At 50.6% G+C, this 17,105-nt stretch overlaps 1 long non-coding RNA gene across 1 annotated transcript in view; it reads right to left on the bottom strand.

The window, feature by feature from the left end:
• Window positions 1-2,282: 2,282 nt before the first annotated feature.
• Window positions 2,283-17,105, bottom strand: part of LOC117096295 — a 73,851-nt gene continuing 59,028 nt past the window's right edge. The window contains exon 3 of the long non-coding RNA XR_004442440.1: window positions 2,283-3,521. This is a non-coding gene — a long non-coding RNA (uncharacterized LOC117096295). The remainder of the gene's footprint in view (window positions 3,522-17,105) is intronic.

Genomic DNA, 17,105 nt, shown 5'->3' with positions numbered 1-17,105 from the left:
TGCTGGAGTTCTGCTGGAGTTCTGCTGGAGTTCAGGCTGCAGTGCAATGGCGCAATCTCTGTTCACCGTAGCCGCCACCTCCCAGGTTTAAGCAATTCTCCTGCCTCAGCCTCCCAAGCAGCTGGGATTACAGACACCTGCCACCACGCCCAGCTAATTTTGTATTTTAGTGGGGGGGGGGGGTTCACCATGTTGGTCAGGCTGGTCTCGAACTCCTGACCTTAGGTGATCCGCCCACCTTGGCCTCCCAAAGTGCTGGGATTACAGGCGTGAGCCACCACACCCGGCCAATAACGTAATTTAAACTGGATGATGAGGGTGCTTCTAGACGTCTGCAGGTACAGATGGGCAGACAAACCCAGCAGGTTTTCACAATCCAAACAGGTCCCAAACATGGATAGGATTTAGCACAGGGCAAAGGATTTAGCTCCAGGGCTGAGGTGCTTCCTCAGTAACCACTGCAGGGCCCTGGGCAGCCACGGGAAAAATGTTGGAGTTTTTATCACTTTAAATATAAAGTCACACACAATTCCAGATGGATCCAGGGCTGAAAAGGAAACCATGAAGAAAATACAAAGGAAGAAGAAGAAAATACCAAAAAAGAAAGCTTTCAAGGCATTATGCACAACCTGTGAGCTGTAAAAGAAAAAATTTGAGAAGCTTCAGGCAATTTAAAAATATCATAAAGATTTAAAGGCAAAGGTGCAAAATGGAAATACACTGTCACACGTATTGTAGAAAAGGTTAATAATGTCATTAATACACAAAGATCTTTTACAAGTTGTAAAAACGTAAATAATCCAAGAGAAGAGCAAAGCAGCCCGGGACACGAGCAGAGGCAGCCCTCAGACATCGGGGATTCGTGGGGGAGGAACCCACGGGAGGGGTCCTCGGCTCACCAGGGGATCGGGGATCAGCAACGCCCTCATCGGCAGAGGAGGAGCCTGGTTCAGACAGGACTTGGAAAGACAGGACTTGGGACTGAGCAGCCCCCAGAGTTGGGCGGATGTGGGAGACCAGACGTCCCCCGTGCACTGCTGTGGGGAGACCAGACGTCACCATACACTGCTGTGGAACTTAGGGAGACACCAACCATCTGTAGACAATTGACAACTTCTTTGCAACTTAAAATGCAGATACCTTGAACACATACATCCACGTCTGGGGGTTATCTCAAAATAAACATATTTGCATAAGGACACAAACATTTGTGAAAAAGAATGTTCTTTGTGACATCTCAGAAACGAGCAAAAAATGGGAAAGCCTTCATTGCCTACCACCAAAGGACATGTTAATAAATCATGGTCTCTGCACCCAGCAGTGCCATATGCCAAATCCACATGGGTGGTCATGGTAAGGGATTCCAATATTTTCAAATAAATTGTCTATTATTAGATGCTAAAAATCAATGTCTAAAATATTAAACTCATTTGGGTAAAAATGTGTCTTTCGCACACATGTGACTATAAATATGTATCTATTTTATGTAATAGGGAATGAGTATAAAAATCACTAACAGAGACAGCACCGTGTTCTACTAAAAGCCATCCGTGAGAGGGGGCACCTTGGCTAAGAAGCCCCGGAGGGCATGGCTGAGGGCACAGGAAACAGAACCCCGAACCCCTCTTCTGAGTCCAGGATCCCCTGCCCCTCGTGCTGTCCTGATAGGACGGCTGCCCGGGTGGGAACAGAGATGGGCAGAGAGGCTGGCGGGCTCCTGTTAACCCTGCAGGACAGGCACAGTCCCGGAGCTTGGGAATCACCCACGGCTGTGCATCCCTCCACAAAGGAAAACAGTCTCCCGACCACTGGCCACACCGGCTTGGCCGTTGGTAATCGTCAAGGCCTGGCCCAGGATGGGAGCCAGAGGACACATGGCAGAAGTGAGTGGGTGCAGAGAGTCAGCGTTGTGAGTGCAACCAATGTGTGTCTCTGTGGCGTGTGTCAGCAGGGTGTGTACGTGTCAGTGTTGTTTGCATGAGCCCGCTGGTGTGAGTCCATGTTGTGTGTGTCTCAGCTCTTGCTGTGTGTGTCCACACTATGTGTGGGTCAGTGTTGTATGTGTGTGTCCTGTCATGTGGGTTGACATGTGTTAGTGTTGTGTCTGTGTTGTGTGTCTCAGTGCTGTGTATGTCCACACTGTGTGTGTGAGTCGGTGTTGCTTGCATGTCCCTGTTGTGTGAGTGTGATGTGTTCGTTTGTGTGAGTGTGATGTGTTAGTTTGTGTGAGTGTGGTATGCGTTAGTGTTGTGTGTCTGTATTGTGTGTGTGTCGGCATTGTGTGTCCATATTGTCTCTCCCTGTTTTCTGTGTCTCAGTGTTGTCTGTGTGAGTCTTGTGTGTGTGTGTATTTGGTGTCCCCATGCTTTGTGCCTCAGTGTTGAGTATGTGACCCCCAGCCTCTGCAGGGGTGTCCATCCCACCCTTACAAATGGACGGACCCACCCAGGCACTGACATCACCCTGCAGCTGAGGGATGCAAGCACACGGGACGCACGGGGCACGGGATGACCCTGGCCAGGAGACCTGGTCAGCCCTACACTCCCTGACCCCAGGCTGACTGTCCGCGATGGGAGGGCACTTGAACGCTCCTTCCACCCTAGCTTCGTGTGCACACCTGCCAGCTCTTCAGGACAGGTAACGCCATGTTTCTGGATGGCATGAAGCTCTCACCTTTCTGTGGAACAGCCCATATGCACGGACAATGTGGAGCCAAGTCAGAGTCCAGGATTCAGTCAGACGTCAGTTCCCTGAGATGACAACTGCGGGGTGAATTTTAGAATCACAAGGAGTTCGGAAATGGGACACAGAGGTCAAGGAGCAGTTGGCCAAGGGTCATTTCTCTCCACCATCGCTGACCAATCGGACTTGGGCGGGAGTCTCGTGAGGAGCAGGTGCCGTGTCTCCTGGCCCTGCACCATGAGTTATGCCGTGTGCAGGGGGTTATGCTGTCTTTTTGAAAGGCTCCTCCAGCCTCTGGGTCTGATGCATTGGACTGAGGGCTGCGGATGGATGACTTCATTGCCATGTTGGTGTCTTCGTCTCGGAGAACTTCTCTGCCCTCACTGCGGATGTGCACCGGCCTTCCTCACTGGCCATCCGGTGAAGCCTTGCCTGGCAATGAGACCGATTGTGTATCACACACTGCAGCGTGGGGATCTGCACTTTTCATTTTTCCTCCTTCAACATCATGTATCCCGTAAACTAGCATTTGCAGATGTTAATGCCTGTAATAAATTCCCTCGCTCCCTCTATACTCCTTGCCAGGACACAGACTGTGTGACATCTCCTTGTCTGGCTAAGGAAAGATGGAAGGACAGACGGAAGGGATTTGGGAGAGGGAGGAAGCAAAGGGAAGAAGGGACAGAGAGAGGGAGGGGAGAGCAGAGTCCTATTCTCAATTCTCAGGAGGTGCCGGCTTCTCAATGTGCCCACCAATGTCTGTGTGCGATTTCTGTTCACTTCACAGGAAATGACGCTTCGGGTGACTTCTGACTGAATTAGGATATCATAAGATGCCTCTATTGAAGAGAAAAAATATATAATCAATTTTCATTAAAATGTGCACTAGATGGTTCTTGAGAACCTATTGTGTGCCTGGCAGTGTGTAAGGCTCAGGGGACCCTCTGGGGACAGGGGGCACGAGTTTGGGCTCTGCAGGCTGACAGCAGAGTCGAGGTCTGCCCCACACTTGCAGGTAGCTTGGGACAGGCTTTTAGCCCTCTAATCCTTGTCTGTAACATGGTAAGAGCAAGAATATTTGTGGAGCCGTTTTGCTGTGATGATGCTGTCAGCAATTGTAGCTGTATTTAGCTTTCACCTAATGGTAAAGTGGATTTTTCCCCCCAGTAATCACATTCCAACATAAGCCAGCATCTAAAAGAATCCTCAGCCCAGTCATCTGTTTTCTGAGCTCTGAGCTTTCTAAGATGCTCCAGGGCATCTCCCTCCCGTGTCCTCCCCTGTGTGGGGGAATCTTGTTCTTATCCCTGGCGACATGGGAAGGCGGGTTCCTTCTCAGGCCTTGGAGGAAGGCACATCCCACTGTCAGAACGCCCTTCCATGCACCTCCAGTCTGAAAATTTTCCACCCAAGTCACGGTGTTTCCCAAGAGAACTCAGAGTTTTTGGAAACAGGATGGAAGATGCACATTTTGGTTGCTGTAGATGAAATGTACTGGTATATGCAGATTTTATGGCTAAGTCCCTCTTCTTAAAAAGCTTCCATCCCACAATTCCTTCCCCATTGACAGGCCATTCCAGATTATCTATTGTAATTAGATTTAGACTTTCAGCCAACCTTCTGCATCACTTCAGCTATTTCAGAAAAATGAAGGAAGCTTTCCAAATGTTTTCCACAGCGTGACGCGGTGCCCGGGGAATGTCGCGGTGCCGGGCTCGGAGGCCCCTCCTGTTGCTGTTCTATTTCCTTGCGCTCCCAGATAGGGACACCCCCGCAGTGGCCCCGAGTCCAGGGACACCCTCACCCTGCCTGGAGCAGGCTGACCCCTCGCCTCGATGCCCAGCCCACCCGGCTCATCCTCGCTTGTCTCTACAAGGGCAATCCTGTTTTTATTTCAACTCTTCTGAATTCTAACCGCGCTGCCAAAACAAGGAGGGAGAGGGGAGAGAGGAAGAAAGAAAAAATAACCTCTCTCTAAGTAAATGAGGCTGCTGGGCTTTGGGAACCTGCCAAGCCCTTTCTATGAGGAGCTGTTATATCAGATTTCTCAGCAAGAAAGAAACAGGAAAATTAGTGTGCGGTTGAATTGGAGACTAAAATTAGCCATCTTGAAAAACAAATCTCCGACAAATACAACGAGGATTTATGGCTAAAATTACAGGCAGCACAGATGGCATCTGATGGCATTTTATCTCAAGGGGGAAAATACTCCTTTTACATTAGAGCATCAGCATTATAGGTTCAGGGATGATTGTGTGGGGTCTTGCACCATTTTCAACACATCACGGCAAGTGGCTCGGCTTCATCAGCTCTTTGGGAGACGTTAGAAGCACAGGGCCAGCGTCCTGAAAGGTCACTTCGGCCAATCCACTGCCTGTGGGCTGATTCTTACTTCCCCTGGTATAAGCAGGGAAGGAATCTCTTCTGATTTCGAAGGCTGTTGTGAAGGAAACCCCACCCCAGTGACTCCCCACCCCGTGTTTAGAACGTTCGCCTCCAGGTCGGGGTTTATTTGGTTTGCTGGTGACTCCTCGTCCCCGTCTACCCCCTGCATATTCCAAGTGTCCTCCTGGGCCTCCTCGGCTGAGATTTTAGGGTGCAAGAGGCAGTGACACGGAAGCACGGAAGCACAGCTATCCGACAAACGGGGGGACGTTGGGCCCCAAAGCAGACCTTGCCTCAGTACAGATTTGGTTTCCTGTAATGACCCTCTGGAATAAAACAAAGGCGTAGGCTACGGCTCTTCAGAAGAACGAGGCTCGTGTCTCTGGGGTGGTGCCTCCAGGTGGGCGGTGCCACAGGAGCGTGTGGTGGCAGCCGAGACCCAGAGGTGTTTGTCGGTGGCACGGCCAGAGCCATCACAGGGAAAGGCAGCCACAGAAGGGGACCTGCCACATGGTCGTCATCGCCCGAGGCTTCCAGCCTGGAAATCCACCCTCCCAGGCGTGGGTTCCCTCAGCCATGGTGGCCATGTACTGTAAGGTAAGGCCCCAGTGAACCCGGACGGGCCTGGCCTGGATGACCCCTGAGCCCACAGATGGAGCCCAGCTGGGACAGAGGCTGTGGCCTGGAGAGGTGCAGCTGGTGTATGGCGGGCTTCAGGGCCCCGGGTCCAAAGCAGCTCAGCTTTGAGGGGGCCTCGGCCTTCAGTCACGATCCATTCTCTACCACACTCCAGAAGCCCCCAAGAGTGTCCCCGACGCTTAACTGGCTGGACTTTTTTGTATTGTTTTCCTTCTAGCTCATTAATGCTGCAAATATAGATCATTGAAATAGAGGCTCGGAAGTATTTTTTGTTTTGCTTTGTATCTTGAAATAATTTTAGATTTATGGAAGAGCTGAAGAGATGCCACAGCAAGCGTCCACAGGCCTGTCACCTGCTCCCCTTCTGCTAACGCAGCTCACATCGATGTGCTTATTACGCTGTCTGTAGCTCTGGGAAATTAACGGTGATACCACACAACGAACTGAATGAAAGACTTGATTTAGACTTAGTTTTCCCTCAACATCCTCCCTCTGTCCCAGCATATCACGCTGCATGTGGTCACCAGGTCTCCTCACCACATCCTCCAAACTCTGACAACTGGAAGTGATTATTTTAACAGAAAGATTGAAAAGCTGGCCGAAAAAGAGGAAAAAAGACAGAGAAATTTTCAATAAAATAAAAGACTGAGAAATTGTCAAGACTGGATTCTGGTCATGGATTTTATAGAAACTTGTATTCTCTAATGCTTTCTCGTGGTGAGACCAACACGGTGGGTTTGGGGGAAGAGACCCCCGGAGGGGCGGTGGGCTCCGTCTCCCGTCACACAGGGGCTGCGTGTCACCACACGCGTGCCGGGCGCGCCAGCTCTGTCCCTGGCCAGGCTGCTGTCTGCCAGCCCTCTGCTGCACGGACGGTTTTGCTCCTTCCTGCTCTGTTGTTAGAAGTGAGTCACGAGTCCAACCCACACTCCAAGGTAGGAGAGGTAAGCCCCACCTCCGGAAAGGAGGGGCACGAGAGAGTTTGTGGACATCAGGTACAACCACCAGAGTCACAAGTGCAGGCTTTGGGTGACACGCTCTGAGGCCGTGCAAATGCCCCGTTTCTCCTCCAAGGCCCCTGCCCTTCGGGTCAGTCCTGCAGCAGTTAAGACTGCGGTGTTCTTGGGGTGGTTCTCTCCCTCCCTCCGTCCTTTTCCTTTTATTCTTCAAAATTGTTATTAGTTTTGTTTCTTTATTTTTTTTGAGACAGAGTTTGACTCTCCTTGCCCAGGCTGAAGGGCAATGGTGCCATCTCGGATCACTGCAACGTCTGCCTCCCAGGTTCGAGTGATTCTCCCGCCTCAGTCTCCCAAGTAGCTGAGATTACAGGCGTCTGCCACCACGGCCGGCTAATGTGTTTTGTATTTTTAGTAGAGGCAGGGTTTCACCATGTTGGTCAAGCTGGTCTCGAACTCCCAACCTCAGGTGATCCACCCACCTCAACCTCTCAAAGTGCTGGGATTACAGGCGCGAGCCACCACACCCAGCTATTACTCAAAATTCTTACACACGGAATGCTGGTGGACCCTTCGCTATGTGTTTACTTATGAAATCGCGTGCTGCCATCAGGGCAGGTGCAGGTGCATCCTCTTTGTGGCATTTCCTGGTTTTACGGTGCTGTAAGATACCCTGGGCTCATCTTGTATTTCTCCTGTCCCGTCCCTCGAGTCGCCCACTCACCCAAGTAACTTTGGTTCCCTGTATTAGGAAACGGTTAGAAAGCAAGGTCAGCGCTTCCCCCTATCAGGGAACTGTTAGAAACCAAGGTGGGGACACAAGGCATCATTGCTTCCGGGTGTCACTGCTTCTCAGCCATCTCAGGGACCCAGCTGGGGGCGCGTTTGTCATTCGCATTCGTGTGTGTGTGTGTGTGTGCACGTGCATGCCTGCATGCATGTGTGTTATGTTTCTGAAGTCTCTGAGTAAAATACAGCCCCAGAGACCATTTGCCTTTGCTTAGGTGCAACTTTTCCTCCAACAGTGAGAAATCGGATCCCTGCCTTCTCCTGCTTATTCACTGGTTTATTCCAGCCGGGTAAACGTGTGAAGTGGCTACATAGTTGCTCGGCTGCACCCCTGAGAGACAAACTTACGGCCTGGAGCGAGCACTGAGACCAGTTCCTTTTGTCTTGAGTCAAAAATCCCTTTGCTGAAATTGCTCGGATGAGCCCCACTCCCCGCCCTGCCCCCAGCAAGGTGTGCTGAGCCTCTCTAATGCAGTCAGATTGAGGTGTCTGTTTGCTTTTCCTCCCAGGACCCCGCATCGGCTGCTGGATCGTTCCCATTTTCATAAAGTTCACTTTATTCCATGGGCTTTGACCGAAGCACAGAATCGTGTAGCCACCGCCAGTGTCCCCGAGGCCGCTCTGCCACCCTCCGACTTACCTTCTGCATCCCCTTTTTGCCAATCCCACCCCTAACCCTAAACCCCAGTGATTATGGGTCTGTTTTCTGTTCCACAGTTGTGCCTTTTCCAGAAAGGCATGGAAATGGGATCCCACAATACGGAGCCTTGGGGCCTGGCTGTGTCAATCAGCAAAATGCCTCAGGGCCAGGCCCACTGGCTCACACCTGTAATCCCAGCACTTTGGAAGCCTGAGGCAGGCGGAACACAAGGTCAGGAGTTCAAGACCAGCCTGGCCAACATAGTGAAACCCTGTCTCTACTAAAAATACAAGAAAATTAGCCGGGCGTGGTGGTGGGCGCCTGTAATCCCAGTTACCCGGGAGGCTGAGGCAGGAGAATTGCTTGAACCCAGGAGGCAGAGGCTGCAGTGAGCCGAGATCATGCCACTGCACTCCAGCCTGGGAGAAAGAGCGAGATTCCATCTCAAAAAAAAAAAAAAGCCTTTGGGACCCCTCCGTCCATGTAAATCCTCCTCCGGCCGCATGAATCGTCGTCTGCGTCTCTTCCCACTGGGTCAGGGTCCTCTCTACGAATGCTGACAGCTTGTCTCTCCTGCTGCTGCTAAAGAACATCTTGGTTGTCTGGTTTGGGGCAATTAGGGATAAAGCAGCTCTAAAACCCCACACACAGGTTTCTGGGTGAACATCGGTCTTCAGCTCACTTGGGTAAATGCCCACCGGGGGCGGCTGCCTGGACAGGGGGCGTCCATTCACCTTTACGGGGAGACAGCCAACCCGTCTTCCCCAGGGTGGCCCCACTTCACATCCCTTCCAGCCACGAGCGAGGGGCCAGCTTCTCCTCATCTCCTCAGCTTTTGACATTGTTGGGGGGGCTTCCTTTGTTTTTCCTCCAATCCCATCTAGAACATCTAGAATTTAATTTTGATCTGGTCTGAAGGAACGATTTCTGCTTCTTTTTCAAGAGTTCACCAATTCTCCAAAACCCGTTCTCGAGCCAGCCTCCCCTTCACATTCCCTCACCAAGGGACTCCGGGGGTGCAGCGCGGCTGCCGTGCTCACTGGTCTGTGTCTCTGCTTCTGTGCTGCACCTCTGTGTCAGCTGACATGAAATCAGTGGATTAAATTATTTCATTATGTAAGAAATCAAACTAAATCGTTGGTTTTCTTTTTTCTAACTGCCATGTATACAGGAAAAGAGAGAAGGGACGACCCTTTACATCTGGCTTAAACAAAGCAAGCTTCTAAATCTGTCATCAGAAGACAAACAGGAACTTAAAGGCCACTGCCAGGGCACACGTATTTATATATATATATACACACACACACATATATATACTTTAAGTTCTAGGGTACATGTGCACAACGTGCAGGTTTGTTACATATGTATACATGTGCCATGTTGGTGTGCTGCACCCATCAACTCGTCATTTACATTAGATATATCTCCTAATGCTATCCCTCCCCCAGCTCCCCACCCCCCAGTAGGCCCCGGTGTGTGATGTTCCCCTTCCTGTGTCCAGGTGATCTCATTGTTCAATTCCCACCTATGAGTGAGAACATGCGGTGTTTGGTTTTCTGTCCTTGTGATGGTTTGCTCAGAATGATGGTTTCCAGTTTCATCCATGTCGCTACAAAGGACACGAACTCATCCTTTTTTATGGCTGCATGGTATTCCATGGTGTATATGTGCCACATTTTCTTAATCCAGTCTGTCATTGGTGGACATTTGTGTTGGTCCCAAGTCTTTGCTATTGGGCACACATATTTTTAAGGCAGTTGTAGAGGTTGGCCTTTGTCTGGCTCGCTTCTCCTTCTCATGGGCCTTCCTAACTTCAGAGGCCGGGGTGCCAGGAATTGCACGTGTGTTCTCTGCACCGGATGTGGCACTCCGCCCTTGCTCCTCCATGTGCTGGGGCAGGTGGGAGTTCTCTGCAGCTGGGCATGACGCTCCCACCTTGCTCTGTGTGCTGGGCCGGTGAGAGGTGGAAGGAGCCCCTGGCTTCTGGCCGGCATTCTTGCTGTGGCCTCAGCAGTTCCCATGTCAGCCTCTGGCTTTGGGCATGTCCAGGGCCAAGGCTTGGCCCACGGTGTCCTGGCTGGTCTGGGTCTCCGCTGACACAGTGAGGGGATGGAGCTTGCAGCTGTGGTCAGTAGCCTCGCCTCAGAGCCTCTACTCCCCAAACCAGCGAAGGAAGCGCAGCTTCTGGAGCCAGCAAGTTCACAAGGGGCTTCCAGTGTGCCATGTTTCCTGATTGGTGGGCCTCTCTGGATTGTTCTGGAAATCACTGGTGGAGGGCTTAGAGCCATGTTTCCTGATTGGTGGGCCTCTCTGGATTGTTCTGGAAGTCACTGGTGGAGGGCTTAGAGCCATGTTTCCTGATTGGTGGGCCTCTCTGGATTGTTCTGGAAATCACTGGTGGAGGGCTTAGGGCCCCCCATCTTCCAGCTCCTGTGCTTCTGTAATCCTTGGACACTGTTTTATGTTCCGTCCCCATGGAAATAACAAGTGGTTTCTGTTGCCTGTAGCTGAATCCTGGCTGATACAGTAAGGGGTGGAACTGCGGGCTCCAGAGTTCAACTTCCTCGGTTCTGGGGCGGTTGCACGAGACAGAACAGCCTCTACTTTTCTGCGGCTTAGCAGAGAAGCTACTTAGCAGAGGCTTAGCAGAGAGACTGCTTTTGCCAGCAGGCAGAGGGGCCTACCGTTTCAAAGCTGTATTCTGTTATTTCGTGATTAACTCAGGCGGAAATGAAAGCAGCCCTGCGAATATTAAAAGTTAGAATAGAAGAAGGAAGGGACATATGGAGAGTCTCTGCAAACGGAGCTCAGGCGTCCACAGCCCCCCACGGTTCCTATCGCTTCACGGTGGTACAACCACACACCTGGCACGCAAGCCCCTGCCACCCTCCTGAACAGGGCAGCTCCACGACCCCCTGATCCCTGAGCCCAGCACTGCCCCAGCTCCAGCCCTTGCTCTCTCATGTGTGATGCGACGAGCTTTGCGACAGAGGCACAGAGTCGTGCCCAGAATGCAAAGCACCCCAGCCTCCCGCGTCACTGGCCGGTGTGGGGTGAGCGAGTGGGGTCAGGAAAGGCTCTGGGAAGAGAGAAGAGAGAAGCCAGAGCTGAGAAAGAGGCCTGCCCGGAACGGGCGTTCTGGGTGGAAGGAGCAGCCTGCAGGAAGGCATGAGAAAACATCTGTTCCGTGAATGGTGGCACAGAACCAGTGGTGCCTCAGTGTGAGGACAGAATCCTGGACAGGTGAGCAGCCCTGAGCTCAAAGGGTCCCAGATGCCATCCTCCATCAGGAAGGGGACCACTGAGTGACGTTAGCATATCTCCAGGTTCTACAGCCAGCTTGCTGTCCCTGGGACATTACAGCCAACTTAGGGCCACTGTCTCCCCGAGCTAACCTCCAGGTCTTGGCATGCTCCTTCTCCAACCCTGAATACCTCCTTCTTCGACTTCCCCTGCCAAGAACACATTTCTCCTGGAGAGACAAACAGCTCATGGCCAACCCCCTGCAAAATAGGGTCATGTAGAACAAGCCCTGGCCCATCCGCCCTCCACAGTCATCAGGAAAACGAGCTTGACCGTTGGCTTGAACTCTGCTCTTCCCCTCACTGTGGTGCGATTGCTCAAGTGAGCTTAGAGGTTTCGTCGAAGTGACTGGGTGGCCTTGGTTTGCATTCCCTTAGTCATCGGTGACGAAAGTAAATCGTCCGGTTCCTGCCTGTCTTCTGTACACTAGTCTCTCCCAGAGAGAGGCCAGGAACCCTGGCTTTGTTCACACGTGTGCTGGGCACAGTGGGGGGAAGAGATCTCCGCAGGGGAAGCATTGCTGGAAACACAGAATCTCTTCACTGCAACATCTTGGACCTCCAAAGCCGTACGTCTTCATTTTCTCCTTTTGAGAGTAAAACCTGTCATCTCTCCCCTGGCTGGAGTGTTTTCTCCTCGTGCTTCTCCGTGGGCATGTGCGGGTCAGTGGAGGGAAAAGGAGGAGGAACCTGAATCCACGGATGGGCAGAGGCCACACTCTAGACAGGGGAAGAGTCTCCAAATACTGGAGTGATTGAAAGAAAAACCAGTCCGAGAGATTTAAACAGACAAGCATTGTGGATTCAGAAAGATTTGAGGAAAACTTCCCCCAGCATAATCTGCTGGGTATGTTTAAGCCTCCTATGCAACAACCTTTAAAATAAATGCAGTTCACACACGGATACGAGATAAATTATTTCCAATCTTATCTTCAGATGAATCTATGAATAATAAGTCATCGCAGCCTTGTAACAGAGGCTATCGAGAACGGCTGTCGCAGGCTGGCAGCCTTGGTTCTCATTGCCTTGATTTTGACACATGACAATGTATTTCAAATAGACACCCAGGAAAGAAGAGAAATATTTTTTCAAATTGCAGAACTTCATAAATATGCAAATCACCAAACTCCAAATGCAACATAGTGTTTCTATTTTATTTTTCATTGTTTTTAACATTTTGTTTCTAAGGCAACTTCCTGATCATCGGTGTAATTCCACCTATAAACCACATAAGTCATGCCCTAGGTTTATTTGTGAGATGTACTTAGTTCTTGAAAGACGTTTTCCTGGCCGGGCGCGGTGGCTCAAGCCTGTAATCCCAGCACTTTGGGAGGCCGAGACGGGTGGATCACGAGGTCAGGAGATCGAGACCATCCTGGCTAACACGGTGAAACCCCATCTCTACTAAAAAATACAAAAAACTAGCCGGGCGAGGTGGCGGCGCCTGTAGCTACTCGGGAGGCTGAGGCAGGAGAATGGCGTGAACCCGGGAGGCGGAGCTTGCAGTGAGCTGAGATCCGGCCACTGCACTCCAGCCTGGGAGACAGAGCAAGACTCCGTCTCAAAAAAAAAAAAAAGAAAGAAAGAAAGACGTTTTCCTCTGGAAAGTGTGATAAACGGTAGCTCCACCAAGCAACAAAGGCTGGCAGTGCAGGGGAGAGTTCCAAACGAGCCTGAGGAGTGCGGCAGCCAGAAAGCCCTGCTTGTGAAGGACAGAAATGACACCACCTCCCCCCAACAGGAGAAGCAGCTGAATAACACAAAACGTAGACAGGAAGGGGCTATGCCTTGGGAAAGCCAGAACGATGGGCTTGACCGTGGCAGGATGGCAGGTGTTCCCGTCGCATTTCAGTGTCTCTCCTACAGGCTGGGTTCTAGCCTCCCTGTGTTTCTAGCAGACGAAAGACCAGGGGTTCACCAACTCCAGGTTCCAATCCCAGAACTTCCTCTGAGACGTGGGACCCAGGTGTTCACCAACTCCAGGTTCCAATGGCAGAACTTCATCTAAGACATGAGAGGAGGCATTCACCAAGCCCAGGCTCCTGTCCCAAAACGCCACCTGAGACGTGGGACCCAGGTGTTCACCCACCCCAGGTTCCAATCCCAGAACTTCGTCTGAAATGTGGGACCAGGTGTCGCCAACCCCAGTTTCCTCTCCTAGAGCTTCCAGAATAAGAGCGAAGAGGTGGCCTCCATCTGGGGTGAAATCTGCAGCACTTCAGGAGATTTCTGTGGCTGTCTGGTTCTTTCCACAGGACCATCAGAAACAGCCCCTGGTAAAGGGACAGCGTGATCAGCCACCCCCAGAGATGTGGAGAATCGGGGTGGGCAGACCACACTTGGCTTGGGTTGTTCAAAATCTCACCATGAAAGAGGCCTGACTCCAGGCCAGGGGCCGGAAGCCTCCATGCTGAAGACCCTGGGGGAGGAACTGGGGTGGAACGGGCAGTTACGGAAACCCTCGGGTGGTGGCGAAGAGGGAGGGGGGCAGGGTCACTCCCAGGTGGAGAAAAGCAAGGGAAGCCCCCGGCTGTTTTCAGTGGTTGAAGCGTCAACATCCAATCACAGGGTTAACAGGTTTACAATCGGGGCTTCTGAGTCCCTAGGACACAGGAAACTTCTGGAATCCCCTCGGGGCTAGTCAGAGACACAGAAACCAGGCCCCGTGTTGCCACAGAGGACGTTTTGTCTCAGAGGGAGTAGTAAACACTCGGAGGAAACAGCGGAGAAGGGTTCTGCAGGGCTTGGCAAGGAAGGAGGCCATGAGATGGTCCCACACCCACGAGCCAGGGGACCCGCACGCCCCTGTCCAGAGGAGTGGCTGCAGCTCAGCTTCAGTCCTGCATCCCTGTGGGAATGTGGGTGGAAGACGGCCAAGTCCTCCGGCTTATTCAGGAGAAGCCGGTTGTGAAATGTTTCAAGGTAGCAAACAAAACATAAGCCAAGCAGCTTCCACCGGCCTCTCAGTTCTATGTGTCTCCTGATGAGATTCAAAAGAGAAGGTGGACGAAGACGAAGTGCAGGTGACGCCGAGGAAAGGCGCCCAGGACGCCGGAGGGAAATGTGTGGACGTGCTCGCCTGCAAACCGGCCACGCGGGAGAGGCCTCCAAACAGCAGGAAACCCGCAGGCCCGGGTTGTGGAAGGAGGACGGAGCCAGGCCCCCTCAGGTGGTCATCATCGGTCTTGGTGAGAGCCAGTGCAGCAGGTGTGAGGAATGAACAGACGTCAGGGGAAGGCGGGATTTCCAAACACCTTTCCTCTGACTTCACCCGCGAGAACCAAAGGAGAGGGAGGTGCCTGGAGGGATGGTGGAGGCTGAGCCCAGGTCCCACCCCGTCCACCACGGGTGTCCGTGCTGTTTCCTGGGCTGCTCTGGCTGGACGCCTCTGTTGTTTGTTTTGTTTTGCTGCCACACACACACACACACGCGCGTGCGCGCTTCCAGAAATATCCACATACATCACATGTGGTTTCCTATTGGCATTTTATTCCTGTGTGGTGGATTCCCAACGGGTGATTGCAGGGTGACTGGTGGAAACATATTTTTGCATTACCCCTCGCTCCGCCCACTACAAATACACACAAAAGAGACTGGGATGGTGGCATCAAAAAGAGTATCACAGGGCATGGGCGTCATTTCCAGATTGCTTTCCAAAATGCCGTAACAACTTAAATTTGCATGAATATTAAAAACGGTGCCATTTTTCCTGCCAACAAGAGATGTTATGCTTCCTTGTATTTTCTTTAGTCTAAGGGTGATAAAACATATGGTTTCTTTCACTGGCAAATCTTTAAGCAGCTGTGTGTTGGGACATCTCTTTCAGACATTTGTTAGTCTGTTGCTTTTATTCTTTGTCAGCTTTCTAATAATATATGTTTCTGGGATGTTACAAATAATAATGTCACACATGTAATGTCATTTAGGTTAAAAAATATTCTACCAATATATTACTTTTATATTGGCTTGATATAAAGTATCTTTTTTTTTTTTTTTTTTTTTTAGACGGAGTCTCGCCCTGTCGCCCAGGCTGGAGTGCAGTGGCCGGATCTCAGTTCACTGCAAGCTCCGCCTCCCGGGTTCACACCATTCTCCTGCCTCAGTCTCCCGAGTAGCTGGGACTATAGGCGCCCGCCACCTTGCCCGGCTAGTTTTTTTGTATTTTTTAGTAGAGACGGGGTTTCACCGTGTTAGCCAGGATGGCCTCGATCTTCTGACCTTGTGATCCGCCCGTCTCGGCCTCCCAAAGTGCTGGGATTACAGGCTTGAGCCACCGCGCCCGGCCTAAAGTATCTTTTTTGCCATGAAAATACTTTAATCACTATCTGAGCACAAATGACTTTATTTTATGGCTTCTAAATCCCTTATTAAAAATCATTTCGGGCTGGGCATGGTGGCTCACACCTGTAACCCTAGCACTTTGGGAGGCTGAGGTGGGCAGATCACCTGAAGTCAGGAGTTCGAGACCAGCCTGGCCAACATGGCGAAATCCCATCTCTACTAAAAATACAAAAAGTAGCCAGGCATGGTGTTGGCACCGGTAATCCCAGCTACTTGGGAGGCTGAGGCAGGAAAATTGCTTGAACCCAGGAGGTGGAGGTTGCAGTGAGCCGAGATCACGCCTCTGAACTCCAGCCTGGGTGACAGAGTGAGACTCTGTCTCAGAAAAAAAAAAAAAAGAAAAAAGTCATTTCCTCATTTGCAGATTGCCTGCAAAACCTCTAAGGTTCTAGATGTAAATATCATTATCGCTTCTGGATGTAAATATCATTATTGTTATTATTATTGTTGAAGCCTTTGGTTCACCAGGCGTTTGTGTTTGTCACTGGTTTGATGTTGAGGACTGACTCATCTCCAACCTGATGGACATCTCTGTGCAGGCCGACTCACCAGGGGAGCCGTTCCCTTCCCCTGAATTGGATGCCATTCTTATCACAAATCAGACCTCACAGACTAGGTTCTGCTTCTCCATGCCCTGGTTTGCTCTTCCATTCCTGGCCCAGTACCATATTGATGTGACTAAAGTGCCTTGCAAATAAGTTATCATTTTCACATCAGACGATTTTACAATTGCCGTTCTTTCTTAGAGTGTGCTTGACTGTTCTTGGGAATTTATTCTTCCCTATGAACTTTCAGTTAGTTAAATAAGACGCCTGGTAATCTCACTGGAATCACATTAAACTTTTACATCAAGATTGGAAGAATTGCTGTCTTGGGAGATTAGGCATTTCCCTATAAGGACGAGCTATCTCTCCGTGACTTCAGATCTTGTTTTATGCCCCTTAATAAGACCTTCCATATAGCCTTATTCTATATAAGACCATAATATAATGTAAATATTGTACCAGGTTAGTCTACCCCTAGCCTTATATCGTCTTGCACCTTTATTTTCAAGATAGATTCCTGAGCATTTTATAGTTTCTGCCAATGCTGTGCACAATGTATTTCTCCTCATTTCCATTCCTAGGTACTTATTTCTAGCATAAGAAACACTATTGATTTTTGTAAGCTCATCTCCTGCCCGGCTATCTCACCAACATGGAGTAAACATTTCTTTCTGAGTCAATATTGGTGATTCATGTTTTCCTAGACTATGAGCCATTTCATCCAGATTTCAAATTTGTTACTATACAGTTGTACAGAGAATTCCATTTTAAAATATATTTTCATTAATCCTACAAATGTTTATTGAGTACCCACTTTATGTAGTTA

The sequence above is a fragment of the Trachypithecus francoisi genome, unplaced genomic scaffold, assembly GCF_009764315.1.
Source record: "Trachypithecus francoisi isolate TF-2019V2 unplaced genomic scaffold, Tfra_2.0 Lachesis_group14, whole genome shotgun sequence".
Taxonomy (NCBI): domain Eukaryota; kingdom Metazoa; phylum Chordata; class Mammalia; order Primates; family Cercopithecidae; genus Trachypithecus; species Trachypithecus francoisi.
This window is presented reverse-complemented; position numbering and strand designations above follow the sequence as displayed.